General features: G+C 40.9%; 1 protein-coding gene across 7 annotated transcripts in view; it reads left to right on the top strand.

The window, feature by feature from the left end:
- LOC140649723 (uncharacterized) overlaps positions 1–18,895 on the top strand; it is a 133,874-nt gene that overhangs the window by 96,422 nt on the left and 18,557 nt on the right. The window contains exons 4-7 of one of the 7 annotated variants that reach the window (XR_012041733.1): positions 2,666–2,847; positions 3,046–3,569; positions 3,854–4,007; positions 7,726–13,018. The exons of 5 other annotated variants lie outside the window; for them this stretch is intronic. The gene's annotated coding sequence lies outside the window, so the exon portion shown is untranslated. The remainder of the gene's footprint in view (positions 1–2,665; positions 2,848–3,045; positions 3,570–3,853; positions 4,008–7,725; positions 13,019–18,895) is intronic. One more of the 7 variants, XR_012041739.1, reaches the window with a different exon arrangement.

Raw genomic sequence — 18,895 nt, forward strand, 5'->3', positions numbered from 1 at the left:
TCGTACATGTTGCTGGAGCAGTGTCAGAGGCCTGTGTGAGGCTGTGGGAACCAAACCTGGTACAGACTTAGCTGTGCTGCATCCTTGCAAGGGTTTCTGGAGTGAGCCATCACTGCAAGCACACCTGGGTGTGCTCCCATCTAACAGAGGCCATGGGAATAAGCTTAACACGGACGTACTGCAGACCACAGTTCAGAAAGCTATGTTATTAGACAGAGTGAATGTACCTGCCAGTGGAGTGATTTGTTCAGAAGAACAAAAATACCAACAACGTACTTGTAAAAAAACTGACATTGAGAAAGTTTACATCATGCATTTGAAAATGGTTGTCTTCTGAATGTGTGTTTTTGGGTTTTGTTTTTTGTTTTTTGTTTTTTTTTTTTAACCAAAGTTAAATCAGACTTGGGCAAGTGATGAAGATGAGCCATTCCAGCTACTACATGTTTTTTATTTTAAGGAGCGTGATGTTTATATACCAAAAAGCGGATGCTTTTTACCTGTCATCTTTCCTTTGGCTGAGTAGGTTTTGATTTTATGGCAGGAAATATTTGACTGTTTGTAGTAGTGGGATGCAGCATTTGACTTTATGACTGCAATGCAGGTCTTTTATTAGTAAAAACTTAATGTGTAACAGGATAATTCCGTTGCACCTACTACTATACTGGCTTGATTTCGTACAAAATAAGTTTCTACTTCCTTGAAGGCCTTATATAAGCCTTAACTGGGAACGAATCCAGCATGTTCGATCACAATAAAGGAACTGCTTCAGAACGAGCTCGTCTTTAGAAATAGTCGTAAACAGGTTTATATATAGGACATGCTATTATACACAAAACTTGCTGAAGAAACGTTTCCCAAGAACTGGTGGTTTTAATATATGCCATGGGGACCCTGCTCAAACCAATTCATGAGCAAACCTGTTGTAATTCCACGCAAGGTTTACAACACAAGAACATCTCTCAAATCCTTATCTGCTGAAAGGGCTGGGTGTTGAATGGCTCTTTACTGTAAGAAAAGCATTTGATAAAAAGGCTCGGAAACTTCGGCTGGCATCCTACGTATGCAAATGCAGGTGCCATACACATTATATTTGGATTTCAGGGTTTTTCAGATCCATTTCAAGTCGATCAGTAGCAGCCTTATGTGGTTTGATCCCTCGCTTTCATCACCCATGCCCAATTATTATACATGAGATCCATCAGCCCCCTCTCACCGATAGTGCCTGCAGCTGAGCATCAGCACGTTCGGGAACAATAAAAGGCTGTCATTTGGGAGTTTCTTTTCCTTCCTAATCGGGCAGGATCCAAAATTATTCCTTCACGGAGCTCACCGATCAGGCTTGTGTCTTGAACAGGTACGCTTACATCTGAGCAGCGTGAGGATTGGGTTTAGGCAGGTTTGTTGCTGGTTTACATTCAGCTTCGTTGGTTGTGTGCTCTCGTAGAGTTTCAGATAGGTACAGGACAAAACATGGAAAGACTCCTGCCTTTGTGATTGATTTTTAAGGACAATTTGCCGTTTTGTTCCTTGCTTCTTTCCTAATGAGCTGAATTGTTAAAATATGTTAATGTAAGGAGACACACGAGAAAGGGTGAAGCAATATACTGACACGTTGAATAATTAGATCATCTCCTGCACAGGAAAAAAAGTCAAGTATGAAACAGGAACAAGAAGTGCCTCCCTCCCCCACTGTAGAGGCACCAGGTCTGGCTCTTTCTGCATGCAGAAGCAGGTTAGACAATTAGATCTTTAGTATTAATTAATTTTTGTGAAGTTCCTGAAGATTCAAAGCGTCATGTATACTAACTGTCTTCTGTTCGTCTGCTATTTTTTGGGAGAAGTTGGGAGTCTCGTTTCGGAGGGCTGAATTCGTGAGCTGTGCAATTTGTGATGAAACAAAAAAATGACTGTTGCTGGACTGAATTGTAGATAATGTAGTGGTTAATCACATTTTCTCAGGAAAATCCTTGTGAATTTTGTCCTGAATAGCAGTTAGATAAAGGGAATTTCATAAAGAGACACAGGATGGTGTGGCTGCCTTTCTGATAGCATTTGGCATTTTCGCAAAGCAGTGCTTCATATTTCTTAAAAGATTTATTTATTTGAAATAATAACTGCTTAACAATCAATAAGATCCCAGCCCTGTGTGAACCTATGCTCACGGGGAGGGCTGTGACAGTACTTGGTCTTTACTTACATGAATAAGTACTCTCGTGTGTTAAGTTTACTTGTTTGATAAACATAACACTTTGCTTTTGTTCTCTTACTTAATCACTTCCTTCGAAGAGTTAACTTCCTAAGCAGCCACAGATTAGTTCTCTCAGTTGTTTTAATTATTTTTCTTGTCACGCACAGTGAAGGTCTAGTGTTTGTGAAATGTCTTCTTTTTTTTTTTTTGTCCCCCCTTCCATGGCAGTTTCAGTGATGCTGGCATTGAAAACCCAGCCGAAATGCTCTCTGCCTGCGGTCCTGGTTTTTTTTGTTTTGTTTTTTTTTAACCAAGTTCCACCTTTTTGAGTATTAGTGCTACAGAATATAACACTTTTCCTTCAGGGCGATTGGAGTGCTCCAGAATTTTGTATTCCTGTAAGGGGTACATGAGAGACTGTAGCAGTAGGCTTCCACGTGCTTGCTGCTGAGTAATTTCCTTTTGTATTGCTGACAGGTGACTCAAAGCAGGAGCTAGCAGATGGCTGCATCGTTAGCTGGTGGCCACAGCCTTACGAGATGAGTTTTGGAATTTCCATCAAAGTCGGGATTAGGCTCAGGATATGCCGATGGCACAGAGCACCCCGGGGGAGTGTGGAAGAAGAGGAAATCATTCATAGCGACTCATCTTGTGGTTGGGTGAGTCAGGGGTCTGCTGTTGGTGGTCAGAAAGGCACGTGGCTGACTACACCGTCTTTGTGTGCTCTGCAGGATGCAGACTGTCTCTGAAAATTAATTCTGCCCTTCTGATTTTTGTCCAGTGAGTTATTTCCAGAAAGGAGTTACTGTATTTTCTGGAACGAGTATTGTGAAATTCTTTTTTTTTTTTTTTTACAGTGGGCAAGTTTTCAGCTGGTGATTTATCAACAAAATATTTCACAGGATCATTGTTAAAAGCTCTTCTTAAAAAAAAATATATCCTGTGCGATAGGGAAAGTAAAAGCATCTCGGTTTCCAAATGATGAAGGAATAACTGAAAGAGCTAGTTCTTGGAATAGTAGCTCCATTGGCACTCCTTGGTGATTTCCTGTGCATTTGCTGCAAGAATCACTCTGATGTGAGTAGGTGGTACTAAAGGGTTATTACGAAACCAGTTTTCAACCAGACGTTTTGAGTCATGGATCGGGAAGAGGGATAGCAGCTTCAGAGCTTTCTCTTTGTTCGAGCAGTGCGCCTGAAATGCACACGCAGGATATTCTGTGCTTGCATGGAACAAGGCAGACCAGGGATAGGTCTGGTATTACGTGAAGTGCCCTTCTTCATGCCACTCCATCTCAGGGATGGGAAACGAGAATGTGGGCTGAGAGCCGGCAGCAGCGTGCAAGGTGCACAAGGAGCAGTTTCCTGATTGTCTTTCAATTGTAAGTATTTTCTCGTGGTTTTTCCCAGACGTGAGAGACAAAATGGAGTTGCGTCAGGACGGATGTCTGCGCCAAAACAAGGTGGCGGTTTGGAGCGGTTTGGTTCTGTTCTGGAAGCAAATGGGCTGCCACGGGCAGGAGACGGTTGGCTTCTCCATCAGAAAAAAAAGGGGGTGTTTAAGGGAATTGGTCTGGCTCCTAAACCGAAGGAATTGTTGACCTACTGACTCAGTTATGAAGCATTAGGGAAGCAGTCTTATTGTGGTTTCTTTTGTTGGTGGCAGATTCAGAAGACGTCTGTGAGCGTATGGGTATGACTAGCAAAGGAGAGACAGTTCTAGTACCTGCTGACTGTGGGATTTATTTTGTGCCAGGAAGGAGCTGACTACTGAATAACACCTAAACTTTATTTCTGATGCTTCTCCTGATAATGCACTGGTAAGTTTATGTACTTCTCATTTTCAGTGCTAAGATGGTATCTTGCTAAATGTAATTGAAAGAAAGCTCTTCAACAGCTTTTTGAATGTGGCAAGGTGTATTCGGTTTTTACTGGAGCAGGTTTTACAGAAAATACTAGCTGGCCTGCCACAGTTTAGGAGTCTGTAAGTAAGGGGGGAAACTTTGTCGATCAGGTCGACTAAAACAATTTGAAATTGCTGTTCCCTCCCACCTTTAACCTACAAACCTTGGCTAACGTTGCTACTAAGCAAAGAGGATGGGCCAGCCCTCCTGCTTTGGGATCCTGTCATCCTGGAGTCATCGCTACGCTGCAATTTTCCTGTTACACTTCACTGAATGAACAAGGCTTTGGTCTTCTTGAATTTTACATGAAAATCAGATGTCCATCCCTGGAATTAAATCTAATGATACTTTTCCTGAAATATGCCTAGAATAGAAACGATGTTATTTTTAAGCGGCTCTGCAAATCTCAAGAAAAAAGATATCAATTAGTGGTTTCTCAAAAAACCCAAATCGTTAACATACTGTTGGCTAGAAGAAATCATGTTGGCTGACGGAGCTAGGTCTGGAAGTCGTGCTCCCTGAATCTGCTGTCAACTCTGCCACTGGTTTTGGGAGGGATTTTTTGGAGGGGGGCTTCTTGGGCAAGTCATTATTTATTCTTAGTTGTGGATAAAATGAAGATAGTGTTATTTAACTTTCCTTCAGTGCTTTACCAGCATTATCACTATGTTTTCCTTTTAGAGAGGATGCTGATAATGTGACACTGTAGCTCTTGGATTTCCAGAACATTGTTTTGAACGCATAGGTTATTAAAAGATGGGGAAAGCAGAACAGTGATTATTTAATTTATCGTACTCTGTGACAAGTCCCCTCCAGACAGCAGCTGTAGGAATTGCTGGTGCTGTATCCTAACCGTCCACCACAAAGGGAGGAATTCACTGCTGCTGTTATTCCCAGGGTGGGTGACACCGGGATGCCTTGTGTTCCCAAACCCACTTGGGTTGGGAGTTTCAGTGTTGTACTTGTGGATATTTTATCCCTCTTTTCCGAAACAGCAACCAAGAGGGCAGTTGTACACCACATGTCCCTATGGAACTGCAAATAAACCCAGCAGTTAAGGGGAAGAAAAAAGAGGGGGGCAGGTCTAGCACTGCACTGGATTTCCTTTCCTTAAGTGCTTCCTTTGGATCCTGGGAGAAGAGCTCAAGCGCAGGGTGACTTTCTAGCGAGCAGTTGTACCCAAAGGCGTGGGAGGCAGGGTCAGGGAAGAGTCACTCGGTTGTTATGTGGGTGTGAAAAGCCTATGAAAAAGAAAGGCCAGAGGAAAATATTTTACTTGAATTAAACAAATAAAGGATAATGTTATATGAATTGGATATTTGAAGTTAGATTTTTGCCAAGTGTTTTTGTGAATTAACTGCATATCTTCTGAAAATCATTTATTTAGCTGTAAGCTTATCAAAATGCTCTCAGGAGGGACTATTTAAAAAAAAAAAAGAGCAACAAAAAAACAAAAAACACATTGTTTTCTTATCATTTCAGATAAAAAGAAAGGAAGTTGCGCATTTTTATAGCCCCTAAATTGTTAACTGTTAAACCTGTATTGAAGCGGTGGATCAAATTTCGTTAGGCTTACACTGGAGCAGTTTCATGTACTAAGAAATTACAGGTAGGCCCTGTTTGAGGAGAAGGAGTCTTAGATCTTCAGTTCATTGTCGTGTATCCACCTGTGGGACAGCGGAATTGCTGCTCTTGAAAATACCCTGTTTTGGCAAGCAGGCTGTTACCATTGATGCAGTGCACAGGGATGGATCACACACAAAATAATTGAAAAAATCATATTTTGAAACCTGATTTTTTTTTTTACGTGTACGTTTGTAGATTCTGCATTTCCTTGCAGTTTTTAAAATGTTACCTAATATGATGGAGAGAATCTAAAATATGTGATGTAGAGATTACATTTTGCCGTATTTTTTGTGATTATCTTGACAAAAAAGGCAGCACATGGAGGCAGGTTTAACAGCACTTTCTCTCTGAAACAGAATAGTGCTTGTTATGTTAGTTAGTGAAAGACTTGATTTTGTAAAAAAGCAAACAAAAAAAACCCCCAAAAGAATGCCCCTTTGTCATATATGGTAGCTTTTTAAACACAAGCCATAAATTGCATATAAGGAAAACACTAACACAACTGAAATTAGGTACACAGGTGTGTAGGATGATGTCTTCTACTAAACCAACACAATGCTTGATGTTTTAGGCTTGTGCAGTGTCTTGACAGTGTTCATTTGTGCTGATTTCTGAGGGATTCCCATGTGAAAGTTCACAGGCAAGGTATAGAGAATTTGTTGGCTTTTTCTTGTTTGTTTTGTAAATTTTTTGAGTTAAGTTCTTTATGGCCTGTAGCTATCCAAATGCAGAGTTTACAGCTGAAGTTTGCATACAAAATGGTCTTAAAATTGGGCCTGGAAAAGAGGAGTGCTTCTTCTTCCATTGCTCTACTAGAACGGTAATACCAACATGTAAAAAAAAAAAAATTTTCATTGAGCCAAATAAAAATGCATGTGTGCCAGCAATGTGAGGCATGAATAGAAGCCACGTTTATCTGTGCATTTTCCGGGTAGAGTTGTGTGCAATGATCTCTGGTGTCTAATTCCCTTGCTTGCTTCCCATATGTCTGCTGGCAAACTGGGCCACCTCTAGGCAGTGCTGCTATGCCACGCTGTGACTTCAGGGGTTCACTGGTGCAGTAAAAGGAAGCTAGCATACATTTTTAACTTCTAATCAAAGTTTGGGCACCTGAATTGTAACTTTAAGGACCTAAGTGGCTACTGAAATTCCTCATATGACCTGTTATTACAGGCTCCTGTGAGAGTGTATATGCAGTTTTATTGCCAAAGCATGAGGTTGGCAGAAATGAGTCATAACTGTGAGGATCTCAGCTTTGCTCTTTGATTTACTTTTATGCACCAGAAATAAAAATATTTCCAAGAATACAGGTAGGTATATGCTGTTCTCCTGTTAGGGCAGAGCTCTCACTGGCTCTTAAGTGTATTTACATAGCTCATAGGATGTATTTTTCAAGCTTTAGTATAAAAGGAGCTGCATATACGTTTTATCTAATCTTCACTGCAGTAAGCATGAGCAATTCCTGGAGAAGAGACCAGAATATAGGGCTTTACCTCTTCTCCTGGGAGTCTCTTTCTCATGGAGTCATACTTGCCCTCCAGTGCTTTCTCTTTATAGCTTTGTGAATTTTGAATTCCTCTCTGCACTGGCCCAGCTCCAGCAGGAGGGCAGAAAGCAGCCTCAGCCCAAGCTTTGCCTGAAGTCTGCTGGTTCGAGGACTTTGTAGGAGCTGGGATCTGCAGGGGGAAAAGTGTCCAGCTTCCCCGGTGAGCTCTTACCATCGGGTTACTATTTAAAGGTGACGATAATATCTCCGTGGACATGTTTTTTGGATTACAGTGATTGTCACCCATTGTCTTGCTGTTGATATTGGTTTAGTGTGATCAGAGTGTACCTAATGAATTGAACTGCTCTGCACATTTCACATGCAGTTTCAAGGTTAGCTTCTTCCACGGTCATCGCTGATGACCACGTGGCCTTGGGGTGAGCCAGCTCAATTTGCTGATGTGATTGAAAACTAGATTTTTTTTTTTTTTCTTCTCCCTTTCTTTTCTTTTGGAAAAATTAGAACTGACCCAACTCATTGCATAGCTGCATGACTGCTGGTGCTGATGGGGAAGTAGCAGGAACTCATGGCCAGAAGCAAAGGAGGAGCTGGGACTGTCCCTTCCAGTGACACCTGCATGAAGTTCAGTTCAGCCTGTGCAGGAAACCGCACCTCCCCTGTCTCTTAATCACAGTGGAGCTCAAGCAAGAGCTAAGTTAACCTTGTTCTCCAAAGCAATCTATTAATTTCTAGTCTTCCTGTTTTCCTTTGGCGTCTGATTTTAGGTGTGTGTATTTCACTTAGGCATTTGTGTACATTGAATAGTCAATGTACTCCTTTTGTACTTCCATTTTCTGTTCAGAGCCCAAGTACTTGAGAGTAGGGTTAATAACATTGTACAGTGGCAAAGAGGAGTCCAACCGTTATTAAAATTTCTAGTCATTGGTGTAAATAAATGGTATAGAAAGAATATTTATAGAGCCTGATAGGCTCATGGCATTTATCGATTTGGTATTTTTTCGAACAGCATCACCTATTGCTTCTGTTTCCGCAATTCTGCTTTGGAGTTTTTTTGCTGCTTCTGCATTTTTCTCTTAATCTTCCTGAAGAATTGAACTTCCTTAAACTTCTTATTGTTATAACTTATTTTTCTCATACACATGCTTTAAACATAAAAGGTGTGCTCATGCCATATGTCCTTTTACACTTTCTTCTTTCTGCATGTACGCTTATCTAATAACTTGAAAACAGCAAACAAAGCACATGATCTGAGAAACAATCTGGTATTTTACCCTAAGGGAGGATTTTCTTAGCACACAAATCAAGAGTAAATAGTTAAAAATGCCGTATAGTATAGATCCAACCACACTAATGCTTACTTGCATGTATAAGTGAAGTTATTTGCATGCATAAGTGTTGACAAAGTTGAACTCTGTATTATCAAATCCGCTGTCAAAAGTTGACCCCGGGCATTTTGCAAGAAGGATGATGATTGTCTCTTTAATTACTTAAATTCTGTTTTGCCTATTTAGGAGAGCTACCCACAACTCTGTAATTAACTGCACGCCTGCCATGCAGATCAGGCTCTTTACTGGCAATGTAATGCACAACTTTGAACGAGTGGCATGGCATAGCTACAACATCCAGCTACAAGGACCTCCTTTTAATTGAACACTTTGATTATCACACAATAATCAGATGATTGAGTTGCTACGAAAGTTTGCCAGCCCTCTGCTAAGCACTTCTACGGAATTACAGAATCATAGATGTTAGAGATGGAAAGTGCATTAGATCATCCAGACCGTATTCTTGCCAGTACACGTTTTCTTGCTACGTTTTTTTTTTTTCTGCGGTTTATGGCTAGAGATACTCTAAGAACTTGGCCTTCCACTTCGATCTTCTGGAGTCTTTTCCACAAAGTTTGATGGCAAGATTTTTCTTTGCCCGATATTTGGCCTAAATTTTTCCATTTCTTTCTTTCACCATATTATTGCAAGTCTACGTTCTCATCTTTCAGTAATTCTTCTCTCTGTGGTGTTAACAGCCTGTAAATATGAGTGGAATAGTATTGTGTGCTCTTGAATATTAGATATATCACTTACCTTAAGTGCTGCACGTTCAATTCTTCAGGAGTTGGGAAAATTATACTGACTGAAGATAGGTTTTAAACTGTACTGCTAATAGTATAATTTCTCAGATGCATATTTTATTCCAGTATAAGAGTGGTCTGTTCTGGTGTTGCTTGAGAAATTGTTGAAGATTACCTGAAAAGGCCAATTTTACTTGGGAATGAAAATGTTTTTTATATGGGGGAGTTATGCCAGTATAATTTAAGTCATTTTTAACTCTGTTGTGGCATTTAAACTGCAGGGAAGCGATGTGTGCAGGCAAGTCTGCAGAGGGCATTACAGGGAAAATGAAACAATTACAGTTTTCCATTAGTGACAGAAGTAGTGGAAGTTGTAATGTAGTTATTTTGAGTCTCTTCCCCCCAGCTTTCTGATCTTTTTCTCAAAGTTTCTTCATAACTATTGTTTCTTTTTATAGTTTCACTTGCTTTGGTGAAATTTGGGGGTTGCTTGCTTGTTATTTCTTCTTCAGGGCTTGGTCTTTGCTACCAGAAGCCTTGGGTGCCCAAGTAGGGTTGTCTCCAAAGTTTTCCCTTGTCTTGACCACAAAGAGCTAGATCAGTATTCCCCCAAAACAAATACTCCGTGGCCATAAAGAGGACAAATGGGCATTGTTTTTGCTGTCACTCCATGAGAGACAGGCCAGTTGGTGTGAGCTGGCACGTGGCCATGCTGGCCTGAGCCAGTCCCTTCGGAGCTGCCTATGGTCATGATCCAGTGCCTTTACCCCAGACCTCCTCTGGTGTCTGAAGCGTGACTACTGTTTTTCCTTTCAGAGCGCCCCAAAGGATGAGAGGGTTGTGTTGCAAGCCTCCAAATAAAGGTTTTTTGTAGGGTGGGAGTGAGGGTGTGTGTTGTGTGCCCGTCGGAGGCACAGCATGCCTGGAAGCTGGCAAATGCAGGCCATTGCTAGCACTGTGCAGTCCTCATCCCCACCATCCATCCGCATTGTGTGGGAAGAAAGCGTTTGATTCATTCAGAAGGGATCCCAGGAGTGGGTTAGCACTGGCGTGGTGCAGAGCTTGACCTCATGGACCTTGGGAGCTTGGGACAGTAAGCTGTCTTCCTTCAAGCCACTGGGAAGCTCGATGCAGGGTAGGGATGTTGATGAGAGAGGCGAGGATGGGCATTTCATAGGAGGTAAAATTACTATTAGTGAGTGGATTGAAGGTGTTTGAGGATCAGGTTGTGTAACTGAATGGGGAGATGAATGAAAAACATGTAAATGGGTGGGTTACTGATTGAGTAAGAGAAAATGTGAGTGGGCGGGTAATTAGACTGGCAAGTGAGAGAGGAGGTAGGAGTGGGTGACTAGATGGGTAGGTATGTAGCAAAAAAGTTGGAATAGTGTTATGGGCCAACTCCGTGATGATACCCAAAAGACTGGTAACAACCACTCCCCTCGAGACGTGCAGAGAGGACCGACGGCCAGTGCTGTTACAGGGACTGTAGGTGTGCAGGTGAGCAGGCAGATCCTCGAGACTTCTGTTGCTTTCCAGTTGTCCATGTCCAGCTCAGTTGGATGGCACATCATTTACTCTGCCTCAGCTTCACTGTGTCTGTACATGCAGTAAACAATAACCTTCACCTTGGTCAGACAGTTGCATTTTGCTAGTGTCCCTGCAGAAATATGTAAGACCATAATTATTATTTGCTGGGTTTTTTGGCTCTAACAAAGTCCCAGAGAAAGCAGGTGAAGCACAATGGAGACTTTTAGTCTGTCTGGAGCCATTGCAGCTTGTAGTGGGTATTCCCAAGAGCTGAAATGACCCAAAAGCTTCAGGTGGAAAGAGTTACCTGACAAAAAAAAAGGTGCAAAGATGATGGATATGCTGGAATTACAAATGCACAACACATCAGCATAAAAGCATCTCCCAAACTTGAAGATCCTTTCATTTTAGTAATTTTAAGTCATTATCAAACCTTGACTGACTGGGCTTTTATCAGGATCTTTTACTATAACGGCTGTTAAGGCTGGACATAGTTCACTGTGACTAATACGCAACTGTTTTTAATTTACTATGGCAGAGTTACAACCCTAGCTGTGACCTCTCTCTAATCAGGTACAGTTGGGCTATTGTTTAAGGTAATGGTTCTACTATCCCGTTAAGTTATATTAAGTTGTGCACGGTACATATTCAGTATTTATTGTAATAGAGCAAGTCCTTTTGAAGCCCAAGTGGAGGTTAATGACTACTGCAGGAAGTTACAGGCTTTATCTCACCTGCCAAAAAGGTGTGTATTTACTAAGGAATAGCTAATAAGCGGTGTTGTACTGAAAAATCCTACTAGAGACCAGGCCCTGCAGGTTTTTGCATCCAGTAGCTAGTTAAGGTCAAGAGTTTTGCTTCGGTGGACCTACTTTTTGATGAAAACTACATTGCTTTGTCTGCATGTGGTTAACAGCAGGATGAAGACCTGGTACAGAGCAGCCTGCTGTGAGGAGCATGTTAACCCCACGCTCGCCGTTGCATTGTACATCAGTGGTTTTAGCGCAGGTTGCGTCAGTTGGGATGGTTGCACCCGCATCGTGCTCTGGAAGCACTTCTGGGAAGGTGATGCCAGCCCAGTCTTACAGCATGTTTAATAACTCCTACCAGCTCTGTGGTGTTTGCTGCATTTTTTCATTGCCAGGCAGAAGTTTGTAAAACTGGATTACACGGGTGCCTGTAAAATCTATCAGGGTATTGGTAACTTTTAAAAGTATCCCCAACCAATGAGTGAAATCTTTCGCATCTTGAATGTTGTCACCTGTTGCAAACAAAAATTCCTATAAGGCTTTGAACTGTAGCCGAGCCAGCTCAGACAGTAGTTGGTGTTTATTCTTTTTTGTCTGAGACAAACCCAGAAATCATTTGTTGGACTTAGGCAGATGTTTCTTACCATTAAAAGAGACCAATTCTCTTTCTGATGTTCAAATGCTGTAGTAACTGTGTGAAGTAAGGTGCAGAGGAATGTGTGGGTATGTTTAATACAAGCCTGTTGGGTTGTAGATCTGTCAAAGCCCCAAATTTGCATTTATTACATAAGCAGAAATCCTGGTAGTGTTCACACATGCTTTGTCTGTGCTTTAGGAACTGCAGGAATTGAATTGCTGTGTCAAAACCACTGCTCTTAGTTGCCATCTCTGGGATTGCATGGGCACTGTTATATTATTTACAATTGCAATCCTAACTAGATGTTTGTTTGCTGTTACACTTGATATTAAAACTTAACACAACAATCATAAGTGCAGCATGTGACCTCGATGGAAGTGCGAACAGTCGTAAGATTCTGAAAATACACAGGAATGAAAACCTTGAAGTTTCCCTTCTGTTTAATTAATTGTTTGTTTTTGTCGGTGACAAGGTTACACAGCATTTGTAATAAGCATGCTTTGTCTTTTGCCATTTTTTTCCATATGGGTGTGTGCTTCCTTTTCATTACGTTGTTTTTCTTTGCCCTTTTTTTTTTTTAACACAGCCACTCCATTTTAAGAATAAGAAATGAGCTGCTTGCTGAGCAGAAAAAAAAGTTTCATAAACATTGAAATTCTGATCCTTCTAATCCTTTATTACCTGTAGGGGCAGGTGCAGGAAGCTACTACAGGAGAAGAGGTTTACTAACTTTCTCAAGGCTTGGGATTACATAATGGAGCAGTATATTGTAGACGCTACGGAGAAAGTTCAGAACAACATGGTTGAAAGGTGCGTTGCTCAGAAATACATCCCTTTGGCTTGGTTTATTTCACTTAAGCTCTGCCCCATAGAGTTCTGAGCCCTTCAGCTGGCATTTTAAACACAAAATTGGAATAGGCTATCTGAAGTCTATGCATATTATCTTATTTGTTTCCTGCTGTTGTAAAATAGATTTTATTTCTGGAGATACTATCTTCTAATACTTGGTTACCCGGACATTTTCTGTTTGTTTGTTGCTCAAGAGAAAGTGAAGGGAACCACTTGCTTGATCTCAGTAAAAAGAAAGCGATTAATGCTGTTAGCTGTATTGACTGTGTAATGCTGAGATAGTGTCTGTAGGAAAACAACCAGACAGCTTAAAGAAGAAGTAAGATTTTTTTTATTTATTTATTTTTTTTTAGCATGCTGAAACAGTTTAGAATGCTGAAATGGGGGTAGGGCAAGGAGGGTGGTAAAAAATACATCACCCATCCCTTGTGATTCTGTGGTTTTGTCTGAATCTTTTTTTTTTTCTCCCTACGATCAGCCATGCGTTTCAATTGTGATCACTGCCCTAAGACTGTAGCTGTGTGTAAGATGTCTCATTTACCTAATATTAAAAATATGTGTGTGTAATAACATTTTTGTAATGATTCCCATCTGGAAGATATGTCACACACCTTTGTATTAAGATTCACGGCACCCTTTTTACATATTACTGTGTTTTGTGGATGGAGACTCCTATGCTTAGACTTAGTGTACAGTTCTGGTCTGAAAAAATAGTTCAAAGCAGATTATTATCTATTGCCAGAAATAAGTTTTCACTATTCATCTGTCTTGCTCTGTGTAGTAGAACCAATCTATTTGTGAGAGAATAATTTGTCTGCTTAAAAAAGTTACAGTTCATTTACTAGAAGAAACGCTAACCAACACATAGTAAGGGATCTGAAGGCCACCTTCCTCTGATCATTCAGGAGAAGCCTGGAAGCTTTAAGGTTTTGGTCTAAAATTGTATGTGCCGACCAAATCATAGCCATATCATAGGGTGTGAATTTCTGTCAAAAATTGTCTCAAAATGGTACGTCCATTAGAAGGTATGTACAAGTAATTGTCATACTGCCATTTACATTAGGAAAGCTATATTCTTTCTTGAATAAAGTTATTAAAATTGTATCAAAGAATGGGATAACTACAGTATGAAATAACCAGAGATTAACTTTTTCATTTTCAAAATTTGTAACAGAGGTATTGGTGCTTAAGCAGTATTACCAAAAAGGAAGAAAAAGAGCAGCTTTATGTTCTAGCATGACTTTGGAAAAGGGACAGTGAGTTGCTGGCTTTACAGTATGTAGGAAAGCGAGCTTCTGAGCTACTTGTGTACTTCAGATATATTTGCTTATACTGGTTATATTTGCTGATATGCACTGAGTAATAAATTTCCGTTTTAAGTGTATAACCATCCTTTAAAAGACCAGATCTTCAAAGTGCCAGGCAGCAGACCTATGTGCTTAATTACAGCTGGTGGTGACACCTTCTGGATGCTGAGCACTTGGAAAATTTCACCTGTCGTTTGGGTAATTGATTGAAAGTTGAGTTTTTCCCAGTGCCTGGCATGATCCACAGTCAGCGGTGTAGTAGTAGGAGAAAACAGTCCAAATCTGCTGTCTCCCAGGCTTGTTCTCTGAACTGTTATAAAATGTTTTCTTTTCAAATTGCTGTTAAAACACAATCGTACAAATTTGACCACTCTCTGCAAATTTGACCTGTATTTATATCTGCATTTTTGGAAGAAGCCCATAAAATTATTTCCGTATTGTTTTCAGTAACTCTCCAGTTTATTATTCTGAGAAAATTTGATGCATCTGCAGCGTGCACGATCTGGCTTTCTGATATGCAGATGCACAGCCTTGCATATCTAGTCAAATCAGTGTAGCAACTGCTTTTACAAACTACGTGACAATGTACAGCCTCCTATCTGAGAACCAGATCAGACTAAAATTGGGACTCAGTCCAAAAAATAAAATACTGCAATCAATCTACTTACTGTGTCAGCATTCAGATTCGTTTCTGTTATGTACACTGCAGGGAAAGGAAGTGGAAAATACACGCTAGCATCCAGAAACAGATTCCTGAGTCATGGAGGATGGCTGAGATGGACATTGTTAATAGGAGTTGCTTAAAGGTTCCCATTTTTGCAGGCACGGTATGGGCTAATAGATGTTAAAGTTGGTGTTCTAAGCCTGTGTGACACTAAGGAAGTCACAACATGACACTACAGATGCCATGTGACATCCCTGTTTACATTCAGCCCAGCTGTAAGTGTATATGAAATAGCAGTGATAGAATGATCTGCTCATGTCACAACATCCTCAGTCCGTGGTCCTCAGCCTTTAGAGCTGCCCCTTGGTACCAGCAGGGATTTGCAGAGTTCAGTCCCTTGGAAAACCATACTTTAAATGCTGATGTGTTCAAATGGGGTTGGCCTCTTGCTTAAGACCGTGTGTTTCCTTCCCTTCCGCCTGCCCTGCTGCTATTCTCAGCTGCTGGCTGGCACCTCTCATCTGTCCAGCGGGCATCTACTCCTCGGGCACGTGGCTGGTGGGCAGGTGGGCTTCCTGCTGCTGCACCCACCTGCTTCATGGCTCACCCATCCATTCCTGCATGCTTGCCACTTAACCCTCTCATTTCCAGTTCCCTAGACTTATCCTTCTGTGATAAAATTTGCTTGATCTCAGGAAAATCGTTCACCTATGCTACTGGGAGAGGAGGACCCGTGCGCCCATGTGATGCTTCTCGGATCACTGTAGGCAGTACTCAAGTGCGTAGCATGTACTGCATAGCAGCAGGGTCACTTTAGGGTTATTACAGTAAATCTTTTAAAAGTAATCACACTTCAGAAGTGATTTAAGCACTCAGGTTTCTGGGTGAACGCCAATTGCCAAGGTTTAATCTGCACCCTAAAGCTCTGCTGGTAAATCTGATCTGACAATTCTGCCTGCATATGGGTAGAGACACCAGTATCAAAATACCTTTCCTGATAAAGGGCAATGGGACCTTTAATGTCCACAACAAAACCAAAAACATTTTAAAGGGTTTTAAAAATTATTATTACGCTGTGGATGTGCAGTAGAATACATGGGTGGGATTTGGCTCTGATACAAAGACTAGACAGCATAATATATGTACACATACATGTCTGCAGGTGCACAAGGATAGGATTTAGTTGCCTGCACATGGGTGTCTGTTGCCTTGAGACACCTTAGGTTATCTGGGACATACCCATAGGGCTGGCAGGTACGAGTTTTATGGGAGTTTTATGTGGGCCAGGCAGGACACTGTACATACCTAAAATGACAGGAGGCAAAGGTGCTGTGTTAGGGCAACTAAATCTTTGCGTAAGTGTCCAAGCTCCTGTTTTAATTGCTGGAGATGCAATTTATCACTGAAGTCTAGAGAGTGATTCTGTGCACCCAGCAGCAGATATTTATATTTGGTGGGCTGAAATGCTATCCAGATGCTACTGGATCTGTAGTGATGAGACCACTGTTTGTTTTCCTGTGACACATAAGGTGAAGAAATGTGAATAATAAATAGCTTGAAATACAAACCAGTTCACATTCTTGCAGTGAACATTTCGGAATTTGTAATAGTAAATTGGGATGCAAAGAAACTTAATATTTTTATGCAGCTAGAACCCTGTGTGGAAGAAAATCATTGGATCCAAAGCCAGTAACTTTTCATGAGTGTGATTATAGCTTATTGCTTACACTTCCTTATATGTTTTAGTGTCATGAGCACATTTATTTACCCATTAAGCATTTTTTTTGTAAATCAGAATTGTTGGTTATGTTTTGCCATGGTTAACTCATAAGTAGTGAGTTATTCTTTTAGGGAAGTAGGGAACAACAATATGTATTTTGAGCCAAAATACTACAGCACCTAAGAAAACTGGGTTTCTCTTCTTAATTGCTGGTTTCTTTCTGTCTTTTATTGTATCTTGGTTTAAAAAAAAAATAATCCATAAGCCCATTGTGGTGCTTTTGATTGGGCTTCAACAGAGATAAAAACAGTATAGTGTCCCTTTGTGAAAGGATTTTTTAATTATTGTTAGTAGTACTTGCTAGCTTCATTTCTGAAGGGAAACGGAGGTGACCTCATCCTGAAAGTCGTCAGTCTCATGCTAGTGTCATTCACCGCCTGGAAAAGAGGTTGGTTTTTTGTTTCTTGTTGCTTTTTTTAATGAGGAGCTATCAGCAGGCCTGATGAGCCCTGTAGCTTTGGAAATGCTGTCCAAACTCTGTTTCAGTAGTGTGCTTGTTTCTGAAATGTTAAGCTACAGAGCTGAGTTATAGGAGCAGGGGACTGGCAGAGTCTGAGACCTGTGGTCTGTCTGCTCCGATAACGTCTCTAACAGCAGCCAGTACCAAAGACTCTGGGGGGAGGTGATGGAGTCCTTATAGAGGACAATTACCAAAGATTCAAAGGCTTATTCCTTTCATACAAACTAATCTAATAATCTTGGATGTTTTCATTATCTAGCCAAAGACTTGATTTCTTAACCCTTTGCAGGTCCTGGCTTTGTGAGACTCTATTGGCTCTATTCTTGTGAGGTCCACACTTCATCTGTGCTTTGCATTTAGACAAATACAAAGAGAGTATTCCCTCACCCTTTGGTCTGCAAACCGTGCAGGGCAGTGGTGGCTTTATGTGTGTTTGTGCAGGTGCCAACGTATTGGGACCAATCAGTATTCAGTTGTGACCATAATGTAAATGCCTAAATATTTATAATCGTTTTAGTTCATTGAACATCTCCGTATGTCAGGAGAAGGATGAATAGGAGTACTTTTTTTGTCTCTTTGCTATTCTGTATTTCTTAAGCTGTTACCTTGTTTAGTCTTATATGAACCTTCTCTAAAATACCCTGAACTTTTCAATTCCGTTTCAGTTCATCCAGTGCCATCTGCCACTGTGTCTGCTATGTATTTCAGTCCTGACAAAAATCGTCGTTTCTCATTGGTACCTCCGCACTCTTTCATAAGGATGATGTGACAAGCTAAGCTGGCAAGTTGTTCCCACCTTTGTTGCCAATTATATAGCAACGTAAAGAGGCAAATTCTGACAACCTGTGTCCTTAGAGGTGTTTGAATACCTAAGTCCCAGGGAAATCATTAGCAGTGAGGCTTTTGAACATCCCTGAGGCTCTGGGCTGGGGTCTCTGCTCAACTTTTGCTCAAGCAGTCTCTCACTGACTTTAATCACTCTACTTTTTTGTCTGTCTCAGATGTGTATTTAAAGCTGCTGATTCTTCCTCAGTATCAAAACCATTGACTTGGAGATAGACAGAGAGCAGAGTGCCAGCAGTTCCCTCTACAATGGAATAAACATTCAGCGGTTTTGTTTTCTAGCCCTGGCTTGGAGAAATCTGCAAGGTCAATGAGCTTGGTATGTCTAATGGGTCTCCTCACCACTTTTCCAAATGCGTTGGGAACTGTGGTCTGGAACTCCCAGTTTATCTCATTCCTTTGCTTTCTGCTGCTCATTAAAAGACAGAATTGAAATCTCAGTGATGTGAGATGTTAGGGCTGTCTGAAATGGTTTTCATCCTGCAGCTTCCCAGATTTTGTTTAAGCAAAAGAAGTGGAAGTTCTCCTTAAGTAAGCCACATTTTTCAGTAAGAACACCGAACTCAGGTCACCTTACAGCAACTTTATTCAATCCTTCCTTTGCTGTCTGTAACATAGGGATTACAAGTGCACCTTAAAGCATTGTTCTGAAAACTATCGTAGTTTGTTGGCATTTCTGCAATCTTACCAAAACAGACGCTAAATACAAATATTTTCAAACTTGTTCATCTCCCAGGGTTGAGTTTGGTATCTTGTTCTGCTTTGTTTTTTTCTTCTGTTTTTA

Source organism: Ciconia boyciana, chromosome 1 (assembly GCF_034638445.1).
Source record: "Ciconia boyciana chromosome 1, ASM3463844v1, whole genome shotgun sequence".
Classification (NCBI taxonomy): Eukaryota; Metazoa; Chordata; class Aves; order Ciconiiformes; family Ciconiidae; genus Ciconia; species Ciconia boyciana.